The following is a 24,426-nucleotide window of genomic DNA, read 5'->3' as shown; positions in this document are numbered from 1 at the left end:
TTAGGCTGCTGAGTAAAATGTAGAAGGAGTTCAGGGAAGAAGGGGCTTTTTGTATAAAAAACGTCATTTTTCGACCCCCATTTGATCCCCCGGGGCAAAATCAAAATTCCGAAACCTTACTGCACATCTACATGACACCACCAACCATCTCTCAAAAGATGATTAGGCTGCTGAGTAAAATGTAAAAGGAGTTCAGGGAAGAAGGGGCTTTTTGTATAAAAAACGTCATTTTTCGACCCCCATTTGATCCCCCGGGGCAAAATCAAAATTCCGAAACCTTACTGCACATCTACATGACACCACCAACCATCTCTCAAAAGATGATTAGGCTGCTGAGTAAAATGTAGAAGGAGTTCAGGGAAGAAGGGGCTTTTTGTATAAAAAACGTCATTTTTCGACCCCCATTTGATCCCCCGGGGCAAAATCAAAATTCCGAAACCTTACTGCACATCTACATGACACCACCAACCATCTCTCAAAAGATGATTAGGCTGCTGAGTAAAATGTAGAAGGAGTTCAGGGAAGAAGGGGCTTTTTGTATAAAAAACGTCATTTTTCGACCCCCATTTGATCCCCCGGGGCAAAATCAAAATTCCGAAACCTTACTGCACATCTACATGACACCCCCAACCATCTCCCAAAGGATGATTAAGCTACTGTGAAAAATGTAGGAGGAGTTCAGGGAAGAAAAGTGTGACAGACGGGGACAAAATCAAAATTCCGAAACCTTACTGCACATCTACATGACACCCCCAACCATCTCCCAAAGGATGATTAAGCTACTGTGAAAAATGTAGGAGGAGTTCAGGGAAGAAAAGTGTGACAGACGGACGGACGGGACGGACGGACGGAGGGGGTATAATAAACGTGAAATATATATACATGAGTAACAACAATATACCCGAACTTTCTCTCTCGAAAGTGCGGGTATCTTGGAATATAGAGATGAGCAATTTGTCAGCGCAACTCCTCATAAATTACTGCACACAATTTCGTCAAACTTTGCAGATATTTAAGACACAATGCGTATACGTATAGATGATTGTACAGGGTGTTTCACAATATATGTCACACATCTAAATAGGCATAATCTGAATATCGAGCATGATACAAAAAATACCAAAACACTATAGGTAAGCATATTGATCTAAAATTATGATATTGCAAATTATTGGGAAAAATATAATATACCAATAAGTAACCGACGATTTAATTAGTGATGTCATAATTGCAGCTGTTCTCGAAATGGGGTTCAACTCGAAGCAAAAATTTGTCGTAAACTTTTATTTTAAGAACGATATCCTAAATATTGTACAGGGTATGATGATGAAAAATAACCAGACCAGAAATTGTTGTCTAGTTTTCATCTATAAATAAGAATAATTAGAGAGTTTTGACTAAATTATAATGTAAAGATGAAAGACAGTTAAACCAACCACCTCACCCCCTCCCCCACAACAAAATCAAGAAGAGATGAGAACAATATCAAAGTGAAGTCAATCATTTAGAAACCTGATGATAGATCTGAGTTTAGGGAAATGGATTGTAACTATGCCTATAAGTGTATCTTGTGTATTTAGAAATCTTAAATTTGAGTAAAGTGTGTCTGCACACAAGAGTTCAGTATCTAAAGCCAACTGACGTTCAGAGTCTGTTAAAGTTTGCAAGGTTGACTGAAAGGAAGAGCGAAAGAAGTGGACACTAATTAACACACACCGGAAGTTCTGTAACGACACATTTATTTAAATGCAACTTTAAGTAAAAATATATATGCACTTTGGGGGTTCTAAAAAGCCAAAATGAAACAAAAATTGTCTCAAGTATTCTGTGAAGCTTACAAAACAGTGGTCAGAAATTTATAAGCATTAGTCTCTTAAGTTATTTAGGACAATTTTGGGAAAACACTTGGAAAATAACAGTTTAGGATTTGTTGCCATAGTAACTGAAGTGAAGAATGTTGGATACTTCTGACTCAAAAAAATAATTTTGAATTTATATATGCTGATTAAAATGATATATAATATGTTAATGTAGCTTTTGTTGTCATTTATCCATCTGTCTTTAGATGTGTGACATATATTGTGAAACACCCTGTACATATTACAAGAAAGTTACGATTCCTTTATTTTTTTCCGGGAATTTCAGCACTTCGACTTTTGGGGGAGCGTGGGGTATGTGAACTTGCTTACTTTTCCTTTTATAGTGCATAAAATTATAAATAACTTTAAATCAAATTATATTAAATTTAAATCAAATTATATTAGGTCTAATAAAGCCAATACACAGTATTTATTTGACAATTTTTTATCATAAAGAAATCCGATCTGTTTCAAACGTTTTTTCTTAAATTATCTTTATGATAGTGTTATGCATGTTTTATTCCATCCCCCTTCCTATCCCAGGAAAATATCTTCAAAAGGTGAATGCGTAAAAATGCATGCTTTATTATATATTTGATGAAGTTAAACCATGTTTTCATTATTTTATTCACAACATTTACAGACAAGAGTAATGTTAATTTTTGAAAAAAATTATTTGCATTTTTTTTAATCAACCCCAAGGAACTTTCTACCTTTGATATTTTCCCTGACCAATTAAAATGATCGACCTGGGCCACGTGTGTCCAATCATCTTTTACTGTTGAATTAGCAATGGATTACATGACTTCTGAGATGCATTTTTCAATAAAAGTAAAATAGGATAATTCTTTCGACATGTGCACATCCCTGTAACGATAGCATTATTCAGGTAAATGTTTTTATCACTGCGTTTGACGCGTTTTCTCGACCTGCATGGATTTTCGCTGTACATGAATGTATTAATTCCATGTTAGCATATTTTCTATATTGCAGCAAATACATTGAAAAATAAATTAATTCTCGGTATATAGTTTTAGTTGTCGTTGAATTTTTACTTTTCAAACATGTATTTGGTCAGTTTATGGACTTATAAAAACTATGCTATCGGAGATGTGTACATGTCAACAGCTAGGCTAGAAAATCACTCAAGTGAAACAGTTGTAAAAGGCTTTATATAGCAGGTACAGGTGACCAAAAAATATTCAATTAAATATGGCGAAATCAAAGAAATATGGCGGACAAAGGCGTACAGGAATGTAGTAAGTCGTACAAAGATTAAAAATGATGCCTTTTTAAGAGTTCATGTCAGCTTTAATATGTACTTAAGTAACCGAAAAATGTAAAGAATAGAATATTAAACCGATTCAGTTGACAGGAAGAGTTATCTGTTTTACGGAATAAAGATCAATAACAAAGTATTGTAAAAATATGGATTGTAAAGCATGTAAAAATTAAAATTTACATATACTTTCGAAGACTTGGACAATAACATACAACATACATTTATGAATTAAACATCGTTCTGTGGCAACATAAAGTTTGAATTTACTGAGACAAAATGATTTTCTCCAATATCTTTAGCTAGAAAAATAAACTTAAAAGAATCATTTAAAGCTTATAAATTTAAAGAAATATAGCTGGATTAAATATGCATAACGTGCAATATTAAATAAAGGAGGTGAAATATACAGATGAAGAGTAATTGAAATTACAAGGTGTGAATTTTTTCAGTGTTTCTGCTGTTAATTTTTTTAAGCTCCCGTGTTCGGTAGGAATTAATAAAAATCTTAAATTATAATCTGAAACACTTTGTTGTTCGTGAAATATAGATCACAAAATATCATGTATTTTTCTCAGCGTAACGTTTTCTAGCTCGTTGAGGGGATACTGTCTCAGTGATTGTAGATATGAATACAGGGCTGCTGGAAGGTCTCCCTTGAGCTGCTGACAAATTCCTCAGATCTGCCAACATATATCTTTAGAATATGGATGAATTGGTCCGTGCTTAACATAGATCTGTAAATCATTTAAGGCTACTTCTGCAAGATGCTCGTCACATTGCCTGTAACATAAGAATTCTAACATATGTAACATTGCAAATGGGGATATTTGCATGCAAGTCACTAGACTTTGTTTATAGATTAATTCATTGATATAAAAAATGTTTGAATAGAGCACTATATCCTGTGCTACAGCTTTACTAATCTTTATTTCCCTAGTCCGTTCCCGAAATGCCTCGATATCTTTCTCACTGTTTACGTAATGCGAATGCATGATGTATGGTTGTGCAAAGTAAATTTTTGCCTTCTGTAAAACCGATATTGCTTTCATATATCTTAAAGTCTTGTAATAATACATTACAAGGAACAGGATATTAGAAGAGAACCCTAATTTTTCTACCAGTTTCAACATGAAGCGCGATATTTTATCAGTTTTATACAAAAGCTTATTCTCCGCAGTGTTAGCGCACCTGCTATGTAATAAAAAAGCTGTGCTCTGGAGGTTGTTGACCATGAGATATTGTACCGCCAGAACTTGATAGTTTGTAGGTTCTTCATTCATCAAAGTTTCCATTATTTTTGGGAACTCAAACCAGCTGTTCAGAGTTGGTATAAACATAGGATTATTTGATCTTAGTTCTATAAATAGATTCAAATTGAACACAATTTCTTCATCGTCCTCAGAATTATACATGCATAGTCCAGGATTACAGAGACCAATTATAATTATTGATCTGAGGGAGTGACTGTGTAGTAGTAATGCCATATCCTTCTCATACAGTCCGTATAATCCCAGGAATAACTTCCTTTGAGATTCACCGAATATATTTGTAAAAAAGCATGTTGTTTTCAGGAAAGAAAAAGTAAGGACATACGCCTTCATACACCTATTTAAGAAGGAGTTTAAAGCAGACCCAGAAACATTCCAGAAAATTATCTGGACACCAATGAGGTATTACATTTTGCTGAAGAGCCCAAAATACAGCTGTTTTCATGTGATAAGAGCAAAGAAAACTTTCTTCTATCCTTTCCTTGATGACTTCTTTTAGAATTAGCTTGAGTAAACCATACGTAAGAAACTGAATGTGGTTCATTGTGTATACAAGCTTTTGCTCTGCAAGAGAGAACAAAATTCTCCATTCATTTTCCTCATGATTTCCTAGCTTGTGCCCTATTGCTGCAAAGTGACACCCATTCCTGACAATATCATCAACTATGTGAGGACTTGGCCACGATTGACATCTATTGATCCATGCTAGGGCAGATGGTGGCCAAAAATCACTAGCAAAACAGAGAGCATCGTCAAATTCTACATCTAGGAAAGTTCCACTACTACAGGGCCCATGGATATGGCATTTTGGTCTCACTGATAATGGCGACATATTATTTCGAAATGCAGAACTGGATATATATTCTTTGCCATGCAATGTAAAACACGCTGAATCGATTGGTATTATTGTAACGGCAGGACGGAGCAGTTGGAGTAATGCAATTCCTGGTGGACTCTGAGAGCAGTCAGAAAGAATCAGTGTTTTTCTGCTGTAGAGCTGGCTCTGGGAAAAATTCCAAATTACCCGATGGGTTTTAGGCCAGAACATAGAATCTCTATCGGAATCCGACAGTCTAAAGCCTTCTCTATGACTTCCACTATACATCACACAACAATAGGCTTGTGGATTAAATAAAGGAGTTACCATTTCAGAAAAATCAGTTTAATCCCTTCTCATGGTAACTAGTTCTGAGGTTCCCACTATTTGACAGAACCTCTCAAACACCAACGGTGATATGTCTTGTATAACCCTCTCACAATAAAGAAAAAATAAACATAATTAAGGATTTGCATTTAATATTATCTAGAACAGCAATACAAGTAAATTTAATCTTCCTTACGTGAAGGGCAAATTGTTAAGAGATGCCATCCTCTGAGACCAAATTCTTTTTTGTTTTGTTTTTATAAAGTCACATTTATACTTTTCAAATTAAAAATCCCAACACACTCAACATTGTGGAAATTTCATATTTTATGATAGCCCCGTTATGTCAGGAGGGAGATTGATTATAAGACAAAACTAAAACACACTTTGGAATTTGTCAACTTCCGTAAGGAAAAAGTGATTTTTGTTATTCAATTTTATAATAGCCCGAAATGAACAAATTATTTATACATTATACAGAATGTTTCATAACCTGAACTCCGTTTTACGATAATGTAAATCAAATGTGATTCTCAAACTTTCAAGGAATTTTAAGATGATTTTGGAATCACTGTTTTATTCAAAAATCAGTTACGTGTATATTAAAAGTTGAGTTTTCTACACTATATACAATTTCAATCATTCGTAATGATGAATTCAAAAATGAATCTTTTGATATCAAAGACAACTGCATCATGAGGAAAATTGGAACTTATGAATTTTCATATATTGTGATTTGTTCATAATTATAACTTTTATTCTGTACACAAGTACAATTAGACAGATATCAAAAGAAGCTGGAGTTCCTTATTGACAGTGTCTATGAAGTTTTTGAGGACTAAGTCTTTTTATTTTAAAGTCTATTAGCAGACCTATGTTCATGTTAATGGGAAATCAAGAAATGTATCATGTAAAGCTTATTGTCTGTCATTGCTACCTGATATCACTTTTTTTTTCCAGGGTCCGTGTTTTTTTTGTCCCCCGCTTGAAAAGTGGGGGATATTAATTTGGGTCTGTCCGTCCGTCCGTCATTCTGTCTGTCTGTAATGCTTTCGTTTCCACACGATATCTCGAGATTCCTTTGGGCTTTCGCTATGACATTTTGCATTGCAACTCACTATGGAGTAAAGAAGTACCCTATTGATTTTGAGGTCAAAAGGTCAAAAGTCAAAGGTCATTAATTTGCAAATTCTGTCTAATATAACACTTCTATTTCCGCGAGATATCTCAAGAACCCTTTTTGCATTTGCAATGGAATTTTACAGAACAACTCCCTGTGGCTTAAGGAAGACCCCTAGTTATTTTGAGGTCAAAATGTTAAAGTTCAAGGTCATATATATATATACATTCTGTTTGTGTATAACACTATCGTTTTCGGGCGATATTTCAAGAGAATTTTGAGCTTTTGCATTGTAATTTCATACTAAATGTCCCTAGGACCTCTCTCACCTTCTTATTACATCTATTAGAACTGTTTAATGAAAGTTAAATTAGACACCATGCATTGTGTAAAATTTTGACAATATCGAACGTGAATATATACATGTATGTGTCTTCATCTTTGCATATAATTTGCGTTAAAGTACAGCAGTTCCGTGGTGTATTGGTACACAGGCAACTTAGCCACATATGATTCTCATATGAGTATCATATGATTCTCATATGATTGGTTTCATATGAGAATCATAGAAAAAGGGCATCATATGTGAATCATATGAAGCAAATCATATGATTTACATATGATCCACATATGTGAATCATATGAAAATAACTACATATGATTTTCATATGAATGATTTAAGTGTGTTTCAAGCCATTTACATATGAGAATCATATGAGAAGGGTGTCATATGCAAATCATATGAAACACTTATGTGTTTTTCAAGCCATTTACATATGAGAATCATATGAAAAGGACATCATATGTAAATCATAAGAAACACTTGTGTGTTCTTTCTCAATATTTTTCACATTCTTGTACACATTTAAAAATCAGATATTTCTGCTTTAGATGAAAATTCATTACATTACAATGATCTATCTTCATTGGTTAAATATTTTAAAATATCTTAAAATGTTTACACAACTTTTTTGATAAAATTATTTTCATCAAGAGAAATAACTTATTTTTCACAGTGTACATTCTAAACAAGAAAATATACAAGCAAGTCAGTAGCATTTGTCGATACATGTATTTAACATATTCTAGGATTAGTACAAATCATAAGATTTCAGCAAAATGATTTAGTAGTTAAACATGCATACTGTACATGTACAAATGAATAACATAATTAGTTCATATATAAAAATACCATATGACATGAAAGTGTCCAAAGCAAAATTGAAATATCAGCAATAACATTTGTCATGTACTGTGGTTTCATCAATTTTCGTTGGCATCAATTTTCGTTGATTTTGTAAAACAGACGTTTTCGAGGATACGTAATTTCGTGGACAAAAGCATTGTCAATACAAATGAATGTCATATTTCGTATTTCAATGAACATTTGAATTCGTGGATCTGCTCAACAACGAAATCCACGAAAATTGGTGCTCAACGAATATTGATGAAACCACAGTATTCTCTATTGTAAATTTATGAAAAATCAAGTTATTGATTATTCCAGCATACAATAAGAATATGGGAAATTTTCACAGCTCAAATTCAGAAAAGATTGTGTACATCCTCCCCATTTCATAATTATTCCATATATTTCCTTGTTCTTTTTCCTTCTGTATCTTTCAATTTTTTCAGTTGTCCTCCCTTTGATCTATCTTCATGACCATTTTGAAAATCTCTTTGAACTGTACCGTACCAAAAATGAATATCCACCACCTCTCCTCTTCCTGAACAATTTCTTTGTGGCACAGAATGGTCTCTACAAAAAATTTCAAAAGTAAAAATAAAAAAATTCTTAAATTCTATGAGTTATAAAAGTTACTTAGGTATAATCAGCAAACAAATGTATGCCCAATTCACTGACACAGATATGATACAGGATAAAACTAACGTTATATATGTTATACTAGGTGTTTTTAGGAATCCTATGATGTAATTTGCAAAATAATTACACTATTGAAAGATATGCTTCATAATAAAATCATAAAAAGCAATTTTTTGTTATTATGACAATTAAATTTGGAATGTTCAAACAGTATATATTAATTCAGATTGTCAAAAAATGAAGAAGATTCTGATACAAATACATGTATATTATTTTTGGACAAAAACACTACAGACAAGTAGACAGGCAGAAAAACAGACATTGTGATTCCAAGATATCCCAAACTTTTGGGAAGACTATAACAAAGTTTATTTAACAGTGTGTATTTACCTTAACTTTGAAGCAAGCGTTGGATCTTGGGATTTGTTCTTTATCTTATGAGAGGCTGACTGTATATTGAACCTGTAAGACAAATACTCATAGTCTCACACAGTAGATACTTTCTAAGAATACATTTAATTAAAACTTAAACTATTAAGAGAGAGTACAAGTTTGTAGGTTCTCTATGGTCTTAAATATATCTAACATTTAACCCGAAACTATAGGCACTAGTGTTTGGGGGAAAAAATAATTGTCAGTCAATGAATACAAAGATGTAAATATTCAATGGATTAGCTAGATGATATTCTTTCAACATACATGCACATGTATTTATAACGTCACTGTTATAAATTTTTAGTTGAAATTCAAAAATCCAATTTATCCCCCCTCCCCCCAAAAAGTTATTGTATACTACTAGTATATAGTTTCATAGCCTTTACAGCCAGCAAAATCTAATCATACTTTGCATATTTTAAGTGCACTGGATTTAAATTATAATGTAGAATAAAATTTCTAGAGTATTGAGTTGAGTTGAATTTATTTTTGATGAAGCCATATGCAAACAATGTAGAATTATGAAAGAACAAAAAAAAAATAATAATAAAGAAATATTTTGTCATAAAGAGACATTACAGATACTTTGATTTTTTTTTGCAAGTATTTATTTTTACCTTCAATATTGTGATGATGCAATCATCTGTCAAATCAGCTTCAGGATCAATTGCCAGTCTTATCAGCTTCGGTCTCTTTGGACTGAAAAAAAACAGTACTGTGACACTGAACTCAAGTTGCCGAATGCATCTATAGGCCATAAAAACAAACATTTGTCATTAAGTTGAAGAAGGAATCCGGACTTGATAACGATCTCAAAATACATAACGCCAACTGACATACAAGGTTTCTACTTTCACTTTCATATCAGTACGTAACAAAACGAAAACAAATTCACGTTTTAAAAAGTAGTAATGCCTTTACCCTAAACATGTAATGTTTACATTCATTCAGAAACAAATTTTATCCAAACTTACTTACAGATCACGAACGTTAGGTTTACGTAATGCATGCAAGTATTGAAGTAATATGAATGGTATATAGAAAGTTCATACGCACCATAATGAAATGATATTGAAACAATATGAATCAAAAGTCTTTAAAATAATATTGTTAGGAGATCACTTGCCTTTTCCAAACACCCAACACGTCTGCTGCAGCAGTGACGTCAAAAATGACGTATATTTTCATCCGATAAAAGACAAAACCGGCCCGGAGAAAAATACGGAATTATTTTAACTGTACTTAGCCAAACCCAAAAGATTTAAAATGAAAAGCAAATTAATTTATTCTTTATCTATTTTGTCTGGGAAATACATTATAACAGGAAAAAATATGTGAAAGGTTTTTTTAGAAGGAAAAAGGGGGGGGGGGGTAGGGTAAACAGAGTAGAACTTTACATATAATTAATTACTAACAAATTCTTTTGAATTAATGTACATTTAAATTTATCTTTTGATATATATTATTGAAATTGCAATTTTACTTCAGTATAACAAGGACAGATAAGTGAACTGTTCAACACTGTTTCATATGATTCTCATATGATCACTGTTTCATATGATTCTCATATGATCACAGTCAAAACATTTTACCTGAGTATAACAAGGACAAACTAGTGAACATTGTTTCATATGATTATCATATGACCAGTTTCATATGATTCTCATATGATTATTGTCAGAATATTCATATGATTCTCATATGCAGGATCTTTCATATGAGAATCATATGTATATTACTTCATATGATTTACATATGTGTAATCATATGATTCTCATATGATTTGCCACATATGATTCTCATATGATTGTATATACATATGATTCTCATATGATCCACATATGATCCTCATATGAAAGGCAATGCATATGTGGATCATATGTGGCTAAATTGCCTATGTATGTCTCCCGCTTCACATGTGAGAGGTCCCGGGTTCGATTTCAGGACGATCCATTTCTTTCCGTAGTACTTTTTTTTTTTTACTAAATTATAGTATTCAGCATGTGAAATGAAATATTTTTGAGGTCTAGCTTGTGCAAGCTCGTAAAATCATCATTACCCTGTGATAGACATTCCATATAAAAAGAATCTTCTGTACACATAATTAAGAATAAATAATGAAATCTTAATATCCATATTGAAATATTTTATTTGTTTCAGTAATTATGTATACATTTAATAATTCTACAAATTCAGTCCGGAAGAACCCCCCCCCCCCGAACTGCGCATGGTTTACTTTTTCCGGAAGCGGGAGAGACAAATTCTGTGAATTAGCTTGTTTTCTTTGCCCTGTTTTACGATTTGTATTGTTTACAGGATCGTGAGATTTATCGTTGTTTATACATGTAATTATATTCTTTTCCATGATATTTGCTTCAGTATCTAGAGGATATAGATATACCTGAAATGATTTAATAAATTTCAGATATTGTAAGTAACATTTCTGTGGTAACTTTACCCAGTCATACATGTATTTGAGTTTGATATATGCTAAGGATGCGCAGTAAGTATTTATTGTATTTCTAACTGGAGATTATATATAATTAATGTATACTTTGAAGCTTCTTGTCGTCAGCATATTATTGATGTATTTACACAATCAATCTACTACCACCTGCCTAGGGCGTTTATGTCTTCCAAGTACTCAATATACTCAATATACTCAAGAACTTGTTATGATAAGATCATTTTGATACCAAGGTAGGCTAATGACATTTACATTGCTGTTTCATGGATTTCAAAAACTCTTTCACATCAGCATTTTGTTATTTCTACAATCAACTACAAAAACCTGACAGTGTTATGCTGACCATTGCTGAGGAAACATTTCCCCATTTAGTTCAGTGTGTTTCTGTAAACATTGATAATCATCTTTTACTGCTTAATAAATAACTCATGAAATAATACCAGTTCTTAGATTGTCTTGAATCATTGTTTGAAGTGAGAGTCAGAACAAAAAATTCTTCTTTAATTTTTTTTTCTTTTGGATGTCACTTGTGAAGAATTGAGCCGCCTGGACATTTTTTATGAAGGAACCAACCCCAAATCATACTATACACAAAGAAAAAAAATATCTATTAAGAGAAGGATATGGAGATAAGGAACAGTATGCACTCTCAAAGTTCATAAAACAATACAAAAAAGAGCAGAGCAAACACGGACCTCCGAAACATCAGAGTTTGGATCAGGTGCCATGGAGGATGGAGCACCCCCTTAAGTAATCTTAGAATGGCAAACTATTCAAAATGGTGCCTACACAGGAAAAAGTATCTCACATAAATTTATATGAAATTCGGATGAATTTTATGTGAATTTAGAAAGAGAAAGAGATGAAAAGCAAAGAAAATAAAATTTATATGAAACCTTTGTGAACATTATACAATCTTATTCACATGAAATTAAAATAAAATTTTACATGAAATTCATATGATTTTCAAATAAAAAGACAATGACATGAGTATCATGTGAACTACTTTTCTCTATGTAATGTTTACAATGATTTTAAACGTTTAAATCAAAACCTGAATTGAGCATTTTTGATCAAAATAATTATATCTGCCATGCTAGATAGAACAATTTATCATTAAAATAATACTGTCCTACACACATTGTTTAATGATAGAATTCATTCTGTGTATTGGCAAGGTAGCAAGAAGAAATGATTTGAATTTCCATCTTAATATGGAATAATTAAGAGTGAGAAGGGAATATACAATTTTTAAATGGCTCCTTATAATTAATTTGATAGTTATTTGCTTTACAACTCCGTTTTTATTCTTTGAAATCATTTCATAGTGGATCCGTTCCAAAATGCTACATTACAACGTTAAGGGACAAGCCCTCATCACAGTTAGATTATTCTATACTGCCAGGCACACCGTCCCTGTCGATTATTTTCTGTTTCAGATTGCTTGCTTGTTTAGTTCTAATCTGTATTTGTAATGATACTAAAAAATTGTTTGACTTTAGGAATTGCTGATTGATTTCATATTGTTTCTTTTTTAGCCCTGCAGTAAAAGACCAAGACTAATGGATAATGATAGTAAAATAACTACAAATGTACAGATAATTAAGATATTCTTTGTTTTTTTATTACACGATTTCATGAGATGAGATTTAATGATGCTGTTTGATGAAATCTCTAAATATATTCAGTTAGTTTCAAATTTGTTAACTAGTATTTTTTTTCAAACAGCTAGGAACGCAGGTAAAGAAGGTGGTGGTAGTGTTATAACAGACTTTATCGGAGTTTGAGAACGTTAATAATAATACAGAGGATTGTAATTTGTCTTCAAATTCCTGGAACAACCATGAAACAATTCACAGTAAAATTACTGATATCTAAAGGAAAAGGGATTGACATTTTTTGCTTTCAAATTTAATGTCATGAAGTTGAATTTATGTAAGAGCTTGTATATTTTAATATGATCTGTTGAGTTTGATTATAGTTTTAATGAATCCAGCCTCTTTACAAAAAGAAATAAAAATTGTATAAAGTAATGCTGCTCTGTACAATCCGGTTAATTGTGATGTTTGAATGTAAATGAGCTGGGTTTGGATCTGTATGATTGAAATGTGTCTTTTTATATGATAATTTTGGTATTAAATGAATGAAATCATTGAAGAAAATTAAATCTTGTTTGATAATATGTACCTGTATATACTAAGGGGTTTTCCTTTCATTTTTCTTTATTCAACTACAATAACATGAGGTAAGTTATTGACGAACAAGTTGAGGAAACAAGAATATCAAGTCTTGTTAAAAGTCATTTTTCTAAGTTGTATGGTCGATATAATAATTTTGTCAGCAAATACAATATATCATTGACTCAAAGGCTGACTGATATTTTTCATACTTTTTGTAGTCCATCATTTATACACTGAATTGACGACGGATTTTTCCGTTATTTCTTTTATCATTACAAGGAGCACCTGGCTGGTGCGACTGGTCGGCAGGGAAACCTGACTACTCCATGGCAACTGTTCCCACCTCTGATTTCTCATAAGTTTTTACATTGTTCTTCCTTCATCATCCCGTCGCCCGTGTGGCGCAGTGGTTAGAGCGTCTGCTCTAGAGTCGCGAAGTAAGGAGTCAATCCTTACGTCGCGGGTTCGAATCCCACTGTGGGACGTGGAGACCGGTCCTTCGGATGAGACCATAGAAACCGAGGTCCCGTGTCGCAGTAGGTGCTGGCACGAAAAAGATCCCTCCCTGCTCAATGGCCCTGAGTGCCGAGTATAGGACAAAATTTGCAGCTCTCCACAGGCAGGTGGCGGCGTCTCCACATGAGTGAAAAATTCTCGAGAGGGACTTTAAACAATATACAATCAATCCTTCATCATCCCAAATGGTTTTCTTCTTATGTAGAAGTTTCTGAATGAATCCTGCTTCATATGAATACCAGCAGGTTTACTTATTCTGCTAACTATAGGAAGACTGGATCAATTGTTGTCGAATAGAAATAGCCATCCTTTTAATAATAATTTGTAGTCACAATCAGAATGAGCAAGGTAGGTAAATTTACGGGTTTAATTTTTCCAGCTGTCTCTGATAAGGGTTAAATTTTTTTGAAGAACTTTGCAAGACTTGAAAACTTCAGAAACATTAATTCAGAAAGTTTGAATTAATTCAATTCTCAGCGATAAACTCTAGGCATAAAAATTAAACTTGTGATTCTCCTTACCTTGTCACTGATCAACTGCAAAAATATTTTTCAAAAACATTCTGACTGTACACACAAATATATACAAATACTTGATCTTAAAAAGATACTCATATTTCTTTTTGACAATATACATGTATGTAGTGCTTGAAAGATAGTCTTCCATCAATCTGTAGGAATTCTGCTCTCATTTTGTAAGCAGATCTATTTTTTGTATGCATATAATAATAATAATAATAATAATAATAATAATAATAATAATAATAATAATAATAATAACATGTTTATTCACTAATCTAGGCTCTCAGGGGGCATGAACAAATAATTACTATACGATTACACTGATTACAATTGAATAATATAGATTTATAATGTAATATGACTTAATAATTAAGTCTGTCATGGAGAAGTACAATACCACAAGATGAATCATCATGAAAATGTAGAATTTGTTACATATTCACAGTATAGTCTCACTCTAGATCAAATATGAAGCACAGCGTGTTCAAAATCTTGTACACGAGAAGAAATCAGTATGTGATGTGTTTTTAACTCAGTATTTAAACATTATCACTTATTAAAAAATCACATTCAAAAGTTGATTTAGGATAATAATAAAATAATATGAAAATCCCTCGAAAGGTGAATTGCCCTATTCACAAATATGTATTTGATTAAGTTTATGTAGAATTTTTTTTAAGTCGATTTTTACTTTTTTTTAATACGTTCATTACTGTGACAGATTGAAATTTTAAGGCAATAAATATGTAAAATGTATCGACTTTCTGAAATCTCTTTGTAATTGACAGGGGATGCTTTCTTATTCTGAGCACTTGATCCCACCTCTGAAATTTCTGGGGTCCGTGTTTTACGCCCTTTTTATGAAATTGTATTGTTTGTGGACTTTTTTTGTGTGTTCGTTTTTTGTTCTTTATTTTTCCTTCTCATTGTTCAATTTACTTAAGGAAAGACATACATTAGTATTTTAACTCGATATTCAAACAATATCACTTATTAAAAATCACATTCAAAAGTTGATTAAGGATAATCATAAAATGATATGAAAATCCCTCACAAGGTAAATTGCCCTATTCACAAATATGTATTTGATTGTGTTTATGTAGAATTTTTTTTTAAAGTCGATTTTTACTTTTTTTTAATACGTTCATTACAGATTTTAATTCTAGGGCAATAAATATGTAAAATGTATCGACTTTCTGAAATCTCTTTGTAATTGACAGGGGATGCTTTCTTCTTCTGCACCTGATCCCACCTCTGGAATTTCTTGGTCCGTGTTTTATGCCCTTTTCATAGAATTGTATTGTACGTGGACTTTTTGGGTTCTTTTTTTGTTCATAATTTTTCCTTCTCATTGTTCAATTTTCTTCAGGAAGCACATACATTAATATTCATTTCTCAAGAGTTTCTGTTGTTACATTTCACTAAATGTTCAAATCTGTCTTCCTTATATACTGTACCGAGTTAAGTTTTAATAAGAGAAAGAGACACAAAACTAAAACCCAAAAATGCTTTAACATTAAAATAATTTTTTAAAGGGGTATATCAAATACCGTATAAGTGGAAATTTTAGCGAGACGCAAATTTAACGATTTCTCCGTAAAAACTGGTATTTCATTTTTATCGAGAAGTAATTTTAGCGATTTTAACATGCTCCTAAAGAAGCTAGTACAAATAACATGCAATTTATTTTTAGCGATATTAAATTTAATCGATCTCAACAGACTCGCTAATAATGCCAAAATTAAATCCTCGCTAAAATTTCTACTTATACGGTATATAATGACATCAGAAGATATACTCTTTCTATATTTCTCCTTGGATAACTTGTCAATTTTGAGATTAAACCTTCAGCTTCCGTCAGGAAATAAAGATAGATTAAATATAACTTCATCGGCTGAAAAAAAAACTAATGAGAGAGTGCAAAGTTTGCTTTATAACGTATTTTGCAGCATTCCATGAAAAGTATTCAAAAAAAGGGAAAAACATAAAAATTGCTTGAAAACTTTAAATTATTTATTTTTAATTTATTGCCATAATTACTGTTTGTGGAATCAGTCTGTTCTTTACTAAATTTAACTAAAGACAAGTTCCTCTATCTGTTCATTACATACATATTGTTAACTGTAACTGGGGATGCTAACTTCTCCTAAGACACCTTATCCAATGAAAGAAAATTAGGAGGATTATAACTTCTGACAGGAGTTCTGCTACATTCCCTTCCCATAGTATCTTTTAAAAATAGTCGAGGTTGGATAATGTCATAAATATTTATACCCCCGCTCCGAAGGAGAGGGGTTATACTGTTTTACCCCTTTGTGTCTGTATGTCTGTATGTGTGTCTGTCCACAACAAAATTTGGTCGCAGTTTTCTAAGCAACTACTCAGCGCATATACTTGAAATTTTTACAGTCTTTTCTGAGGCAAGTCATATGGTGGAATTCATTTTTGTTTAAATCCGATTTCAACATTCTGTTTATCCGTGCGTCTGTCCGTTTCATACATAAAATAATTTTTATCGCATTTTCAACAACTACTCATTTCAGATCCTTGAAATTTTAACAGAATCTTCTTTGAGGCATGCCATATATTTTGATTAATTTTTGTGCAAATCCGATGTCAACTTTCTGTGTATCCGTGCATCTGTCTGTTTCCTACATAAAAATAATTTTTGTCACAGTTTCTTCAGCAACTACTTATTACAGATGCTTGAAATTTAAGCATATATACTTTGGTTAGGTATGCCATGTGGTTGGATTGATTTTTATTTGAATCTGATGACAACTTCCTATTTAGCCGTGCATCTGCCCGTAACTGAACTTGGTGTGTAAATTGACATGACAATTAATATTCACATCAGAGCGGGGGTATAACTAGTGAACATTGGCTCACAGACTTCTTTTTTTTTCTGTTGCATGGTGACAATTTCGAGGAGGTATTTTTCCTTCTATTAAAAGAATTACAGCGGCTATTGATTATAAGTAGGAACTATGTTTGGAGCTACATTTCTGAAGAGATTACGTCACAGTATTAGACCAAATGGAATACTACCGAGTGGGTCATCAAGGAACTTTTAACGATAGAAAAGGGATGCACATATAAACCATGACAAAAATGCAAATGACACTAAAACTATTCGCAGTATTGTTTTTTAAGTATGGCTAATTCATCACGATCATGGTTCATAAATGGTTTTCTAGGCTATATTACAATATCACATCACCTCGTTGATCACGTGACGGTCATATATACTTTACTAAAGTACAGAAATCGCTTCCGCGCACCCGATTTACATTAAACCATTATTGACCTTTTGCCATGTAAATAACCGGTAAACTATAGATTACAACCGATAAACCTAGTTTATCGACTGTGAAACTATGTTTAGCTCATTTTTGTGAATTTGGCATGCCATATATATTCATACCAAATATTAAAAGGGGTGGAAGTTGAAAATATTGCATTGTTTAAGGGGGCCGACTATAGTTTCCACTGCGCAATATTTCGCGCATCATAGTAAAAAGAGGCGTATTTACGGTTTTAATGCAACTTTTTTCGCTTAATCATTAAAATTAAACAGCATTAAGAAGTTATTGGTATAAAAATGTAATTAAAATTTGATATAACTAATTTTTTAACCGATTTTGCAATTGATAGGTAGGTTGACGTCGTTGCAGTGTGTTTTTAACATTATTATAATCTGTAGCTATTAAATAAAGGGTATAAAGAAATATAATTAAAGAAAAAGTCATAAACATACGCTCTTGAAATTTAAAACAGAATTTTGAGAATATCTCTAATATTTTTATTATGTTTTCATGTGAATCCACTGTGTGCGTCATATTTTGTAATACTCTATAAAAATAATAAAAATTTGCCAATTATTTGCATTTTGAAATGCCCCCTCTGGTAACAAGACGGTAGAATTTTGTGTTTCTTAAAAATATTGTAAAATATAGTATTACTCGTCAAATATTATAGTTTGAACAAAATGTCTATTGTAGTATTTGTATGATTTACTTAAAGTGCTAAAAATGGGCATTTTCCTATATAATCCTATAGTAAATGTACCTGTATTTTGAGACGGTCCCTCAAAAATTCCTGGACGGTAGATTTTCCCCAAACTTTGCATGTACACTGAAGTTAATGTAAGTTATATATGGTATAAAAATGAAGAGTTTCGCTATTGTAGTTTTCACACAGTAAAACTATAGTTGGCCCCCTTAACTGGGCTTTAAGCTTCAATATGTTTCGTTATCTCCATATTTTATTAAAGTCATTACGTTTTAAATGACACCTGTAAAGTTTAGTTGTCATGCAATGTCTCATTCTAGAAAAAACCCCGACCATGGGAAATTTATCAGAAGAACCTAGGGATGGACAAGACTGCTTTTAATATTTAAAAAGGTCGTCTTTATATTTTAAGGTATGTCACTCGTGAAATTTGTTAAATCAAGGATTTTTTGAGAAGTATATTTTGGATACATACTCATATAGAGTGAGTACTATTCGCAGAGAAAATAGGGGGTCAGTGTTCACCTTCCTGATCTACGGTACGATGAAGTTGACCTTTTTGAACTTAAATTTTGACTCTTTGGTTAATTACTTTAACCTTTATCATATTTCATCAGATGTAACCATGGCAATAAATATGATTTTATTTTACGTAAAATATTTTGAACAATATTTATCATTGATCAAATCTTGCGAATTAATGCGCGTAAATTATTATGTGACCTTTTTGCACAAAAAGTAGCATATTTGGGATACTAAAAAACTAAATAGACAATAAAACATTTTCCTAAATCAAGATTTTACGACTTAAGTGCGGATCAGTCACACGTACCGAGTATTTCAAAATAATGAAAGAAAAAGTTGGTTGGTCAAAATATGTGATTTTCAGGCGAAAAATGGTTTAGAGTTTATCTTGACTTATTTGTCATATCTTCATTCTTTGGCTAAGTTTGTTAAAGAAAGGTGTAAAACGTGTTCTGAAAATATGAATTAAGACCTTTATTAAATATTTCTAGAAACATCATGATGGAAAATATTCTCCCAGTTAAATATCTTAAAATAAAAGCTACAGCCAGAGATTTATTCTAAATGAAAAGCTTCTATACTCAAATAAATATTAGCTGGATTAAATATGCATAACGTGCAATATTAAATAAAGGAGGTGAAATATACAGATGAAGAGTAATTGAAATTACAAGATGTGAATTTTTTCAGTGTCTCTGCTGTTAATTTTTTAAGCTCCTGTGTTCGGTAGGAACTTATAAAAATCTTGAATTATTATCTGAAACACTCTGTTGTTTGTGAAATATAGATCACAAAATATAATATATTCCTCTCAGCGTAACGTTTTCTAATTCGTGGAGTGGATACTGTCTCAGTGATTGTCGATATGAATACAGGCTGCTGGAAGGTCTCCCTTGAGCTGCTGATAAATCCCTAAGATCTGCCAACATATATCTTTAGAATATAGATGAATTGGTCCGTGCTTAACATAGATCTGTAAATCATTTAAGGCTACTTCTGCAAGATGCTCGTCACATTGCCTGTAACATAAGAATTCTAACATATGTAACATTGCAAATGGGGAGATTTGCATGCAAGTCACTGGACTTTGTTTATAGATTAATTCATTGATAGAACAAATGTTTGAATAGAGCACTATATCCTGTGCTACAGCTTTCCTCATCACTGATTCACTAGTCTGTCCCCCAAATGCCTCGATATATATCTCACTGTTTACGTAATGCAAATGCATGATGTATGGTTGTGCAAAGTAAATTTTTGCCTTCTGTAAAACCGATATTGCTTTCATATATCTGAAAGTCTTGTAATAATACATTAAAAGGAACAGGATATCAGAAAAGAACCCTAATCTTTCTACCAGTTTCAACATGTAGCGCGATATTTTATCAGCTTTATACATATGCTTATTCTCCGCAGTGTTAGCGCACCTGCTAATAAAAAACTGTGCTCTGGAAGTTGTTGACCATGAGATATTGTACTTGATAGTTTGTAAGTTCTTCGTTCATCAAAGTTTCCATTATTTTTGGGAACTCAAACCAGCTCTTCCGAGTTGATTTAAACATAGGATTATTTGATCTTAGTTCTATAAATAGATTCAAATCGAATACAATTTCTTCATCGTCCTCAGAATTTTACATGCGTAGTCCAGGAATACAGAGACCAGTTGTAATTATTGTCCTGATGGAGTGACTGTGAAGTAATGCCATACCCTTCTCATATAGTCCGTATAACTCAAGAAATAACTTCCTTTGAGATTCACCAAATATGTTTGTTAAAAACATGTTGTTTTCCGGAACCAAAAAGTTAGGACATACGCCTTCATACACCCACTTAAGAAGAAGTTTAAAGCAGACCCAGAAACATTTCAGAAAATTTTCTGGATACAAGTGAGGTGTTAAACTTTGCTGAATAGGCCAAAATACTGCTGTTTTCATGTGATAAGAGAAAAATAAACTTTTTTCTATCCTTTCCTTGATGACTTCGTTTAGAATTAGCTTGAGTAAACCATATGTAAGAAACTGACAGTGGTTCATTGTGTATACAAGCTTTTGCTCTGCAAGAGAGAACGAAATTCTCCATTCATTTTCCTCATGATTTCCTAGCTTGTGCCCTATTGCTACAAATTGACAACCATTCCTGAAAATATCATCAACTACGTGAGGACTTGGCCACGATTGACATCTATCGATCCATGCTAAGGCAACTGGAGGCCAAAAATCACTTGCAAAACAGTAGGAATCGTCAAATTCTACTCCTCGGAAAATTCCACTACTACAGGGCCCATGGATAAGGCATTTTGGTCTTACTGATAATGGCGACATATTATTTCGAATTGCAGAACTGGATATATATTCTTTGCCATGCAATGTGAAACACGCCGAATCGATTGGAATTATTGTATTGGCAGGACGGAGCAGTTGGAGTAATACAAACCCTGGTCGACTCTGAGAGCAGTCAGAAAGAATCAGTGTTTTTCTGCTGTAGAGCTGGCTCTGGGATAAGTTCCAAATTACCCGGTTGGTTTTTTAGGCCAGAACATAGAATCTCTATCGGAATCATGCAGTCTAAAGCCTTCTCTATGACTTCCGCTATACATCACACAACAATAGGCTTGTGGATTAAATAAAGGAGTTACCATTTCAGAAAAATCATTTAAATCCCTTCTCATGGTAACTAGTTCTGAGGTTCCCACTATTTGACAGAGCCTCTCAAACACCAAAGATGACATGCTTTGTATAACCCTCTAACTAAGTAGAAAAAAAACAAGCTAGTTAAGATTCACATTTAATACTATCTAGAACAGCAATACAAGTAAATTAATCTGAGATTAATTTCTTTTTTTGTTTTGTTTTTTTAATGTCACTTTTATACTTTTTAAATTAAAAATCCCAACACAAGCAACTTTGTGGAAATTTTATACATCTTATTGTAGCCCCGTTATGTTAGGGGAAAAATTAGATATGAGACAAAAAAAAACTAATACACACTTTGGAATCTGTCAACTTCCGTAAGGAAAACAGTGATTTTGGTTTTAAACGTTTAAAAAGTGTCAGATAATTATGGAAGCATACCCTTAAGACATCAACTTAGACTTGTCAAAATGAGTCCATGGCAGAACACTCTGCATAAAAAATGGGTATAAGATAAATATCACCCCTCCACTTCTTTACTCTGAAATGATATAAGCCCTCTTTAAAAAAATGTTTGTTTGCCTTCTCCTGACTTGAAAGGCCTGACTCAATTTTTTTTAACCTCATCAAAACTGGTATTTTTAAAAAAAATCTTTTCAAAGCTTTCTTATTTTATTATTAACAATTTAAACTCTATATTAGTCAATCTTTTCATATATAAAAATCTTTAATCTCCCCTAACTACCTACCCAATTTTATCATCCAAGTTAGGAGAGGCCAAGCAAACATTGTTTGAAAAATGTCTTTAGGCAGAGATTTTTTACCTACTTTGTGAAACACTTGTCTTAAATTAAATTTATTTCACAAAAAGCAGTAAAGTCTTAGCAGGATCTTATGTTTAAATGTATCAGTGGACATTTATATCTGTTTATAGATTCTCACTAGAATAAGCAAGTTAAGATTCACATTTTATTAAATAGAACAGCAATACAAGTAAATTTAATCTTCCTTACGTTAAGGGCAAAGTGTTAAGAGATGCCATCCTCTGTCTGAGATCAAATTCTTTTTTTTTTTTTTTTTTTTTTTTTTAATGTCACTTTTATACTTTTTAAGTTAAAAATCCCAACACAAGCAACCTTGTGGAAATTTTATACATCTTATTATAACCTGTTATGTTAGGGGATAAATTAGATATGAGACAAAAAACTAAGACACACTTTGGAATCTGTCAACTTCCGTCAAGAAAACAGTGATTTTTGGTTTTAAACGTTTAAAACAGTGTCAGATAATTATGGAAGCATACCCTTAACACATCAACTTAGACTTGTCAGAATGAGTCCAGGGCAGAACACTCTGCATAAAAAATAGGTATAACATAAATATCACCCCTCCACCTCTTTAGTCTGAAATGATATAAGCCCTCTTTAAAAAAATGTTTGTTGCCGTCTCCTGACTTAAAAGGCCTGACTCAAATTTTGTTAACCTCATCAAAACTAGTATTTTTAAAAATTATTTTCAAAGCTTTCTTATTTTATTATTAACAAATGAAACTCTATATTAGTAAATGTTTTCATATATAGAAATCTTTAATCTCCCCTAACTACCTACCCAATTTTATCATCCAAGTTAGGAGAGGCCAAGCAAACATTGTTTGAAAAATGTCTTTAGGCAGAGATTGTTTACCTACTTTGTGAAACACTTGTTTTAGATAAAATTTATTTCACAAAAAGGAGTAAAGTCTTAGCAGGATCTTATGTTTAAATGTATTACTGGACATTTATATCTGTTTATAGATTCTCTCTGTGATGAATTCCCTGTTACAACAAGGCTGTTCCAATGTCTCTTTTCTAAAGTCCTTTGGTAAAATCAGGCTTAATGCAACTCCAGAGGTAACTGTAAGTTTTTCATTAAAAAGAAAACTATCAGACAAAAAGTTTGAAGGAGAATGTAAGTTGATAACTTATTTTTCCTTCATAATGAGGATATAAAAGTAAAAATCTACATCTCAGACCTCAGTTCAAATATACATCATTTTAAAAATTAGCTACAGATCATTTCAACAAAATTGGATTAAAAACAATAGAAAACTTACAGAAGATTGTAGAAGACTCACCTGATATTATTCCTGTTTTTCCTGAGTCCGTGTTTTTGCAATGTATAAGATTTTTATTGTTTACAGGATGTGATCTATCATTGTTTAGAATTATTTCCTTTTTTATGAGTTTGAGTTGATTTCTGCTATGCTCTGCGATACAAGGTTACTGTTTTTAAAATAATACTTTTTACCTGTGAGATTGTATATAATCATTATATACTATCAAAGCAATGTAAGCTGCAAGTTTGACATGGGAACATTTTTGTTGCAGATCTGTAATTAAATATTTCAATAATAGAAAAATATATTCCCAAAAGTTTTTATTTGTAGACAAATTAATCCATCGTCGGAACCCACGGGTTTTTTCTCCTTTACACTGCATTTAACTGATATGGATTCAGAAAACCACAGAGTGGTGATCCGGAAAGTCGGATCACGACGTCACGTCATTGCATGAATTCAACAGTAAAATTGAGTGATGCACTTTAGGTATATAATAAATACATTTTACACAAATTTCAAGGAAATACATGTATTGAAAAATACCA

At 32.3% G+C, this 24,426-nt stretch overlaps 1 long non-coding RNA gene across 1 annotated transcript; it reads right to left on the bottom strand.

Annotated features, from left to right (window-relative positions):
- Window positions 1-8,343: 8,343 nt before the first annotated feature.
- On the bottom strand, window positions 8,344-10,235 carry LOC134242757 (uncharacterized). Its single transcript, XR_009986917.1, has 3 exons — window positions 9,551-10,235; window positions 8,889-8,960; window positions 8,344-8,432 (listed from the first exon to the last, which is right to left on the bottom strand). It is a non-coding gene; the product is annotated as an uncharacterized LOC134242757 (long non-coding RNA).
- Window positions 10,236-24,426: the final 14,191 nt, after the last annotated feature.

The sequence above is a fragment of the Saccostrea cucullata genome, unplaced genomic scaffold, assembly GCF_032062105.1.
Source record: "Saccostrea cucullata isolate Sc308-1 unplaced genomic scaffold, CSIRO_AGI_Scuc_v1 ctg2766, whole genome shotgun sequence".
In the NCBI taxonomy this organism is placed as follows: domain Eukaryota; kingdom Metazoa; phylum Mollusca; class Bivalvia; order Ostreida; family Ostreidae; genus Saccostrea; species Saccostrea cuccullata.
The sequence above is the reverse complement of the archived record's forward strand: the minus strand, read 5'-3'. Positions and strand labels throughout refer to the sequence as shown.